The sequence below is a fragment of the Pipra filicauda genome, unplaced genomic scaffold, assembly GCF_003945595.2.
Source record: "Pipra filicauda isolate LSUMZ 115617 unplaced genomic scaffold, ASM394559v2 scaffold130_size2058158_pilon, whole genome shotgun sequence".
Taxonomy (NCBI): domain Eukaryota; kingdom Metazoa; phylum Chordata; class Aves; order Passeriformes; family Pipridae; genus Pipra; species Pipra filicauda.
The window spans coordinates 1,534,341-1,545,336 of record NW_024103774.1 but is presented as its reverse complement, the minus strand read 5'-3'; positions in this window follow the sequence as shown (position 1 = coordinate 1,545,336).

The window sequence follows — 10,996 nt, the reverse complement described above, 5'->3', positions numbered from 1 at the left end:
AGTGCATTGACAAACAGATATCATTAATTGTGAACAGCAGTCTTTTTAAAAACACTAGCCTGCATTTTTTTCTAATATATGAGAAATCATGAGCCCTTGTGTTAAGAAGAACACACAGTCTTGTGTTCTTCTTAATTATACTGAGACTTATGAAGAAAGCTATTATACTAGATTTCTCAAAACATGGTTATTATTTTTTGTGCATCAGTTTTTCCCTGTATTCAAATGAGAACAGAAAGATTACAGCCCAGTTCAGCCAGAGCAAGAATGTCGCCATTGTTTCTAGCAGAAACACCTGCCTTATAGTAAAGTAGGCATCAAATTAATATATTAATGAATTTTGCTTGTTATTTTGTGACATCACATGTGTGATCATGGCAAGCTTGTTATTTTTCTCATCTCATTAACATTTTGTTTTGTACTAGAGAATCAAAGCAAAGTTCATGTAAATATAGTTCACTCTTGTTGTCGTCTTTTCATTCCTGCCTTACTGTATGAAGTGGCAAGCCAAAATTTAGTATTTATGTACAGTTAGGTATTCAGCAATGACCCAACAGAAACATCAATCTTTTCTGACTCTGAAAAGCAAAGAGACTGTAAAGGCAAAACGTAATGCACCTTTCAAGCTTTTTTTGTCTTATCAGCCACAATAATATGAAGGGCATTTATTATCTGTCTAAAGGAAACATATTTTTCTCTGAAGAAATGAAGTTCCATTGGTAAGTGATGTTTGCTGTGGAACTATTCCCTTGTAAAGCTCTGGGACCTGGCAAAGAAATAAGTTAGAAAGCCTCAAGTAATTTTACCGTTTTTCTTTTTGAAAAAGCAATTTTTAAGTAATGCAAAAGAAAGATCATAGCTATGCTGAAAATACTTGGAGACCAGTGCTTTGAGGATCCTTTTCTGCAGTTAATCTCTCAGATGGCTGCTGTCACTACCACTCTTTCTGCAGCATTTCCTAATTGGCTTCCTGAAAGTTCATCTTCTTACCCTTCGAAGTGCAGCAGTGTGGCTGCTGTCAAAGAAGGAGCCACTTAACTCAGGGTATGATCTTAATAAAAATTCTGTCTTTCCAGAAGCATTATTGCGGATACCTTTTTTTTTTTTTCATGACTTTTTTTCCCTCCTACGCTATCAGAAAGGACAGAGGAGCTTGGAGACCACAAAAACCTTCAAAGCAATTTCTGTTTAAAGTAGGCAGTCAGGCTATGCTGTTGTGTATGATTATGGTAGAGGTGGGTCGTTCCTCCCTGGGAATAGTTTCATGAACCAAGTGCAAGAAGCGGGGGAGAGCTGTGAGCAACTTTGTCCCTCAGGCTGCAGTTTTCAGTATAGCCTACAGCAGCCCCAGACTCAGTCTGTTTTCACCACATATTAGAATTTTTTAACCTCACAAGAGATTATTATGATTTAAGGAAAAACAGTTGCATGTCTTCTGTTACACAACTGCCACAGAACAACTTTACTCAGTATACCCCTGAGTATTCTGTTTTGATTTTACACAATAATATGAGGCAAAGAGATTCTTATCTAATGTAATTTACCACAAAGTATTTGCAAATGGTTTTTTTGGGGGTTTTTTGTTTGTTTTTTTTTGTTAAAAAGTGTCTAAGGAAAATAATTAAAAGAAAAAAAGCTTTCCACATGAGATTCATAAAATTACTATTCACGTGGCTACTTGCAAACCATTTACCTAATAGCCAAGGATGGGAGAAGATGGATTCTCCTTCTGAGACAGTTCCTTTTGGTTCAAAACACCTAAGCATTTCTTCATAAGCTGAAAAAGTAAGCCAGATTCTGACTCAGTGATTGTCTTCACTAAAAGATTTGCCTTGCTTCAAATGACCACTTAAATATTTAAAATACAGGGTGGAACATTATCATCAAAAAAGGGACTGAGATTAGCTGAGGGACCGAGATTAGCCGAGGGACCCCTGTGCTGGGTGGCCTACCTTTCAATCTTGAGTTGCACGTGGCTCAGAGGCAGATCAAATAGATTTGGCATGCAGCGAGGACTGGGAAGGCTGGACAGCCAATAACGCAATAGTTTGGACATGCTCCTGTGAGATGGGTCTTGTGAACTTAATTCATCTCAGGCAGAGAGAACTAATGCAGTAAAGCACCCAACTAACTTGGGTGTAGGGCAGAAAATCATTGATATCTCTGTAATTTGCAAGCTGATCTCTTAGTTAACTGTGTTTTCTGAAAGTGCATGAAAGGATTCAAAAGTTTGTTCTACTCAAAATGGATTTTTTTTTTCTGGATGCTTCTTTTCAGCAAACAGCACTCCTTTTATCTGTATGAACTGACCTCCACTCTTCCCTCCCAACCTATCGTTTGGCTACTGGACAACAGAGATTTTCTTTTGGTCTGTTCTCAAAAGGAATTACTAAGGTGTTGTAGCCACAGTCCTGAAAATCTTGCTTTCCTGGAGGTTGAACTTATTTCAAAGCCATAACACTGAGTAGAGAATGACAGCCAATTGACATTTTATGTTGCTGAAACAATATAAGAAGAACATAGCATTGCTGAACTATTCAGTCTATATCACTGAGATAAGAATGAGTAAAAAGTGCTCATTTATGGAATGTATGAAATTAATACATTTGCACAAAGTTTTCTCAAAAGTGACAGACAAAACTCCTTTGAAAAGTGTAAAATAAATGTAAAATAAAATCAAGGTGGTTTTTGTTTTGCTTTAAAATAATATATGTACAATTCATACTTGGTTTTTTTGCATTTTCTCTTTTACAATCATATTATATGCTGAATTGGAAGAGACCCATCAGGATCATCAAGTTCAGTTCCTGGCCTGCGCAGGACACCCCAAATATCATACCATGTGCCTGAAAGCATTGTCCATTGCTGTGTTTACTAACACAGAAGAGCTGGATCCCCTATAAAATTCCTTAAGCTATACTACTGAATCTCTGTCAAAGCAGTAGTAGGGAAGGAGTATCTTCTCCTACCAAATTTTCTTACACCAAATTAGCTCCAGAAAGATCTTTTTTTTAAAGAAGATTAAGAACTGTGAAAATGAGGCATTTGTATTGCCTGTATAATGGCTATACATATATTAGGCAAATCCTGACAGAGTAAAAATTAGTGTCTGATTTCTTCCTTTCCTTTCATTACTTGTGGTCTTGTTTTGCACCTGTTCAGCACTTGTCCTTACAGATGCATTTAGCTATCGTTTAGGCACTTGCAGGAGCAAAATGAGAACAGATGCATCATAAGTACAAAATATATGCTAAAAGGACATGCCGTAATGAGAAATCAGAGCTGAATGGGAGGAAAAACAAAACACGGCAGGATACAGAGAATGCAGACCTAAAATTAGCATAGGATAGATACATTGAAAAGACAAAATTCAGCAGATAAGGGCTCCTGGTTTATTGTCTAAAATATGCCTATCTGCATTCCCAGGGAACAGCATCAATCTGTCTTGATTTCTGAATAAATTGAGCTCTCAAGCAAAATCCCTGTAAAAGAAGGCAGCTCTATTTTTATCACTGTGACCTTTTTAGAAGGACTTTGGAGAAGAAGGAAACAAACTTATCTAAATTCCTACTACCCAAACTCCAAGTCTGCCTTCCTATCTGAAAAAAGTTATTTGCCACTGTATTTTAGCTATCCAGCACTATGAATCTTTGAAAATTCACATATCAAAACAGGCTTGCTTACAAGTTTGGTCTTGTCTGATCTACTGCTGGCCTTTAACTGGTGTTAAGGTATTATGCAAGAATCTAGATCCCAAATTCATTGACATTCATCAGTGGCTTTTGTTAGCTTTGGATCAAGATCCAAATTTAAAGAAAGAACCTTATGAGTGTGAAGGAAATAATTCAAAATTCATAGAATTTACTAGCTGTATTAAATGTGTAACTATTGCAGTTAGGGGGTTTTTGCCTCAGTTTTCTTTCCCAGGATGAGAAAACCCTGATTTAATAAGAACTTTACTGAAATTGCTAATACCTGGTTCGAAACAGAGTAAATATGTATTCAGGGCATATATTGCAGAATGAGGGAGTGGGTGCTATGGATAAAGGATTTTATATAGTGTTATGTAGGGTGAGTTTTTGCATTTTTGAATGCACTGTAGGATTGTTAGATAACTGACTGAAGCAATTGGAATTTTTAACTTCTGTCGTTAAGGATGTAATACTAGGAGACTAGAAAAGGCAAATACAGTGCTTATTCTTAGAACTTTGGACGTAATGAATTGTAGACAAATCAGCTTAACTTCACTTTCTGGGAAAATTCCAAAACGATCAATCAATTTACTCATAACAATGTGGAAAATAACAGAGAAATGGCACACTGGTCGGAACAAAGCTGTGTATACCAAACTATGTCAAATCAGTCTATTATCTATGAAATGTTAACAGGAGTGTTCCATAGAGCAGAAACAGATTCAATCATATACACATTGATTGTATTTAGGTTTTTTTATACTCTTTTAAGTAATACTTTTCAAAACATACTTACAAAGCATGACTTTCATGGAGCTTCTACACCATGCAAGACAAGAAATGTGACTGTAGATAAGTGAAGTTGCTGAGATGGTAGTGACTATTAACTCAAGGATTCAAAGGGAAAACCAATGACAGAAACCCAGGAAAAAGGTAGAGAATTAGGATACAGCAACTCAGACTGTTCCAAGAAGCAATGAATGCTAATACTTTCTGTCCTGCCTGATAACTGCCTCGCTGACACAGATTCATTACGCATGGAGAGGATGTTAATGCTTAGCTTGGTAACTGCACATATCAACATATAAACACTTTTTTCTAGTCCATTACATGAGGTATATCCTGCTTTCAGAATTCTCCTGGGCATAGTAAGAGACACTCAAGCAAAAGCAGCCCATTACATGGAGGGTTGCAGCAAGAACACCATAACACCAAAGGGTTGATGCAAAGAAGAAGGGGCAAAAGTCTTCTACAATAGTGCAGCAGGTTAAGTGGCTTTAGTTCCTCTATTACTAAAAGTTCTGGCAGAAAACCTTAGACAGACATTTTAAAAAAATGTCATAGTTACAGCAGATTTTGTCTTAGAGAGCAGAGGGGTGACGTGAGGTTGACTATTTCCTGGCATTTGGAGTTTCAGGAAGGTTCATAAGCAAAACGAAAGCTGGACAGAGATTAGACTTAATGCAGTGTTGGGAACACTGCATCAGGAACAATGTCAATGATTGTGCAGTTTCCCAAGGTCAAGGCATGTCCAGGGCTTGTGACAATTTAATGTTTAGCTCATCTCAAGAGATGGAGGTGGAGAATAAGGTCATTAACTGTAACTGGATTATAATGCTCTACTCTATGCTTTCACTGACTACAATGGTTTATTTTGGAGACAGACAGAATAGAATAGAAGTACCAGAAACAGTCAGGCTGAGGAAACATGAATTTTCCCGGGGGATAACTCATTCAGGCTCTTCAGTTACTTTGTGTAGAATGCACAAAAATCTGGCTGCTGGTGACTAGATGTCTCCTGTGCTCAAACTGGCTTGGCTAGAGCTAGCTCAGGTGCACAGTGCAGCAGCAGGCAGTAATCAGATAATAGGTTGTACCAGCATAATTTGGTGAATTCTGTGAAACTGAAACCACAGTTTGTGGAAACTGAAAGGCCTTATTGTTTTGAAAATTGTATCAGTAATAATAAAATGGCCTCCTATCAAAAGATTTTACCAGTGGAAAATAACTGGCAAACACTTCAAGGTGTGTGTGTGTGTGTGAATCAGCATGCTGTTGATTCAGTAGAACCATGCCAGCTAAAGATCTGTTTAAAAAATTAAATTTCTGACATCAATTACAAGTATTGCTTAATCTTATTTTAAAAAAATGGTAATTAGGTTTCACTCCTACAAGCAGGAGGATAATTGGGTCCCAAAGGTCTCGAATAAGGTTAAACAATTAGACTGTATTTGCAAATTAATCTATCCTGATTGGCACTTGAAAGGATAAAAGGTTTATTTGAAGTTGTTAGGAATTTAACCCATGATTTTGTGAAGTCCATGTATATCAGACTTAATGACTTGAAAACATCTCTCCAGATACCTCTGGACTTTGGACGGAATTTGAGCAAAGTTGTCCGAGCGTAACAAGAGTGCACTGAGCAATCCTCTTGACTTCTTGTTTTATTGACTCAATATTAGGATTTATTATTTGTTGGTAAATTATTGATTATTGGGTCAATATATCTTGAAATTCAGCTCAACAAAACACAACATCTATTTATCACAGCAATTTTAAAGAAAGTAAACTGAAACAAAGGTAGATTTATGAACCCATCAAAGGTCACACCAGTGAGTTAGCAGCAAAACAAAGAATAGGTCTTCTGAATGCCCAATATTGGTCTTCCAGCCCAATATCTGCACAGCTAGGCTTAAAATCCGTGGTACAGAGAAACAAAATAGCCTGACAAGACAGGAAATGGATAGTAAATGATACAAGAAATATTGTTAGAGAAGTAATTTTGTTTCTCATGTGTGGCAAAGTCCAGGATAAATGCAATTCAGAATGATTTTTGGTTCAGCTTGTGGTCAAAGCCGGAAGTCTGTGACATTATATACACCAAGTGTATATAATGTGAGGAGGCTGGGGAAAAAACCAAACCAAAACATGGAATTTGATCATATCCCAACTGCTGATCTTTTCAAAATTTCTTCACCTATATATGGTGTTTTATACCCAATTCAGCATAGACATTAAATTTAATGGCATTCTTTATTCACCGCATTAGCTTGATTCAATATGGCAGCTAAAATATTTTTCCAGCATATAATTTGAGTTAATCTACTGAATTATGCTTTCAGTAGTTGCAAATACAGAATAGTAAGCAAGACATGGCAGTGGATAAACCTTACAGTTTTATATGAATCTGTAACAATTCTACATTACTGAGATAGAAGTACAGGACATAGGTTGCAGGCTATTTCCTTTTTATTGATTTTGATATCTCAGAATTTCTAGAACTGAAGAACATAGCTTGGAGCACAACCAAAGCCCGACTGAAGGCTGGTCTCAGATCTACAAGTGATAATGGTGGAAAAATTAGAATCCCTTGAAAATATGAATACTTTAATTATTCATGGATAATTATTTAATTTCTGTGTTTCATAACCAGCAAATCTAGAACACCTTTAAATTTTTAATTAACTTCTTATGTAGAGTTAAAACATAAAAAATTAGCCAACTTTTCTGGTGACAGTTGTATAGTAAATAGCAATACTATAGATGCAAAAATCCTCACTGAATCATAGGATACCTCCAGTTTGAATGAACCCCTAAACATCATCAAGCCCAACTCCCTGCTCCTCACAGAACTACCTAAAACTAAATCATATGACTAAATAGTGTTGAATCTTAAACAGGATTAGGGGAATTCTTTCAAACTTTGGAGATATTAACAGCCCACATGGATGGTGTCAATATTTCAGGATTTCCTACAAAGAATACAGTAGGATATTTTTCATTATGCATGTGTTCATAGAGCTTTCCCCCAAAAGTCAGTCATCTGAATTGCATAGTCTTCATATGCATTAGGATGAGAAATTGCCCATTTTGAGTTGAAATAAAAAGTGCTTAACTATGGAGTAGTCAATACAACTTCTCTGCATTCCTATATCTTCTGCATAGTCACATAATCCTCCCCACTTTATTGAACAAGTGATGTATGAAAAATAAATCTGTTGTTTCAGAAGATTCAGTAAGATTTTTTAAATGGAGTCTGCTATTCCAAAAGGAGTAGAAAGTATATACAGATTAGCTCCATAAGTAAAACAAACAACATTGGAAAAATTCTTTGGAAAGTTGTTAACCTAGTTATCAGGGATGTTATTAGGTTTCATCACTAAACAGGGAGACAGAAAGATATTTGGTACACATATTACACAGTTTGAATAGTGAAAGACACAGGTAGTTTTAGACACATTCTTAGTGTCTGCAATGCCTTTCTTTCAAGTTCATAGGAGCAAGAACCTCCTTCTACCATAATATTCATGGAGTTATGTATTCTCTTAGCCAATTCAGATGAATGTATATATGTGCTCTGTGGCTGGCAAAACTCTTAATTAATTCTCATGCACACATCAACCAGGCTGCCGGACTTCCACGCTGTTTTTACAGGGGCAGTGCTGACTGGCAAGGCAAAGTCTCCACTCCCCTGACACCACATATATGCACACACCAATTATTTACTCTCAGTTCTTAACAAAGGTGAATGAGGGCAAAGTCTTTACAGCTACATTTCATGTTTGAGCACAGTACCCTTTCTGTGAACAGACAAAAATTCCACTGTGAAAAATCATAAAAAATTGCCAGGAGCTGGCTCAGATAAAGTAAAATTCCATGGTTTTCTACCTGGTAGTGCTGTTTAACAGGCCTAACTGAGGGCGGCTACTCCCATGAATAAGCACTGATGTGAGAGTGGCAATTCTTGGTTCTGGCAGCAGCAGTTATTCTTGCCTGCAGTTAATTAGTCCATCTGAGGAATGCGTGATAACCTACTGATCCAAATCGGTAGCCTTAGAGCTTGTTCTGGAGGCCTTAATCATAGTTCCCCTGTTCCTGACTTTAATCACATATAGTGTGTTCATCTGCACACTGTAATCCTCCTGCAGTGCTGCTGCAGATATCTAAGGGAGTTTTCTGTTCAGACCAGGGAAAAGCTGTGCTCAAACTGCAGGAAGTTCCTCATGACTTATTACAGGAATTGAAAGTCCTTTATAAAAAAGGTGGGTGAACAAGTGCTCAGCAAAAGGGATTTCAGGTGTAACCAGTTTAAATTGGAATGTCTGCCTGCTTGACTCTGGAATATTACTGGGAAAGCCGATGTTCTGCCTTGTGGGTATGTGCTTCAGGGGTGTCATGGACTGAAAAATAGGACAGCTGCTGTGTTATTGCATTGCTTCACTATAGCGGTTACAGTTTATTTTCAACAGACATTGATCAGGACTTTGTTATTTACCATTAACTGTCTCTCCATGCTGCTTTCCCCTTGAAAAAGAGTGTGATTTAATAGGCACAAATATCATAGTGGGAAATGGGACAGCAAGAGGGGCCAAAACAAGTTTTGCTGGTTTTGTTTTCCTTCTTTAGTCCCTGGGCAACAGGTAAAGCTCTCCTAGGCACTAAATAACTTGCCTGCTTAAGGTCCAGATTTGGATTTGACTTAAACCTTTGCATGCCACTGACCTTCAGTAAAACTGAGATTCCCAAGAACCAGTTTTGTAGCACTTGAATGTTTAGATTGGTTAGCAGGGTTTGAATGTGTGACCCAGGATCCTTTTTGTTGCATAGTCCCTTCAAGCCTTGAGAGCGGCGAAGCACAAAGAAACATGTGAGACAAGCCCTGAAGAGATTCCTGGACCCTACGTCTCTTTAGCTGTGAGTTTTCTCCTGCTTCCTCTTACTTATGTTTCTGTCTTCCTTTGAAAAGAAAAACAAAACAAAACAGTACAAAGTCACAGTAGTGAACTTTTGTTTTCCAGGGAAGGGGGAGTAGAGCAAGGAAACCTCACAAAAATAGTCTTAAGTGAAAATCTATGCTGATGAGCAAAAATTCAAATACTTCAGATTATATTAATCTCCAAAGAAATATACAAGGATTGAAATAATTCCTGTCTTTCTTTGACCTTGGCAGGTTTCCAGAAAAAAGCAACACAATCTGGAGAGCTCTGATGCAGGTCATGTAGGAATAATTCAGAGACTCTATTTAAGGAACATGTGCTTCATCCACTTATTCCTAAGAGATGCAAGGATAAAAAGTTGCTGTGCTAAAGAGAAAGAATAACAGAAAAAAGTATGATAGTGGGGAATATACTGAGACTTTCAGGAAAAAAAACCATTGCATTAAATTCCGGCAGGTGGCAATTTTTTTCTTTTTAGAGAAAACTACTTGAAGTAGCAGTAAGTAGTGGTTTATTAGTTTCAGATAACTACTGTCCTTTCTTATTGGGAAACAAGATTTCCCTATAACAGAATAAAGATTCCAGTGTTTTTACAATGTATATAAATCGAGAGCAGTTGCTCAACAGGAAATAGCCACACCATATATAGGATTGGACCAGATCTATTTTCTTCCTTGTCTAGAACTGCTAAGGAACAGGGAATACTGAGTCTTATTTTTTTCTGTTAAGTGGTGCTAAAGAAGATTAGTTGCAGCCATTACTGGATTAGGACAAGGATAATATGGGTAAAAAGGACTGGACATCAGACCAGATGTCTTATAGCACCTTCCAGTAACTGAAGAGGGCTTGAAAGAAGCCTAGAGAGGGACTTTTTAAAAGAGCACATAGTGACAGGACAATGAGGAATGGCTTTAAACTGAAATAGGATTGGTTTAGATTAGGTATTTGGAAGAAATTCTTTACTGTGAGGGTGGTGAGACACTGGACAGTTTGCCCAGAGAAGCTGTGGATGCCCCATCCCTTGAATTGTTCAAGGCCAGTTTGGATGGAGCTTCCTGATCTAGTGGAAGGTGTCTCTGCCCATGGGATTGGAGCTAGGTGATCTTTAAGGTCACTTCCAACCCAAAACATTCTGTGATTCTATGATACCAATATCCATAAAGAGTCTGGGTTTTTAAAATCTCCTCAGAAAGACCTTGGGCAATGATCTGCCTACTGATGGGTGTGTTAATGCATCCTGAAGTAAAGGTGTGACCTATATAGACAGAAATCTTAAAGGGGTGGGGAAAATAAACTGGGATTTTCCACCTTAGCTTCCTCACCTCTTGGTTGTATGATTACAATCTCACCATGTTTCCACAAAAGCAACAATGCCCACAGGAAGCTGGATAAGAGATGTTGTAGGATTCAAACAGATTAGAAGGCAAGAGGAAGTTTGAAAATAAGTTTCAGAAGTCACAAGTACAGCAACTACCTACACTCGAGAGCATTCTGTGATCCATACATTGCTCTAGCAATAAGGTAGGCAACAGAGCCAAGCACAGCCAGCAAGGAATGTAACACTTTTAGATGTCACTTAATGCAGCT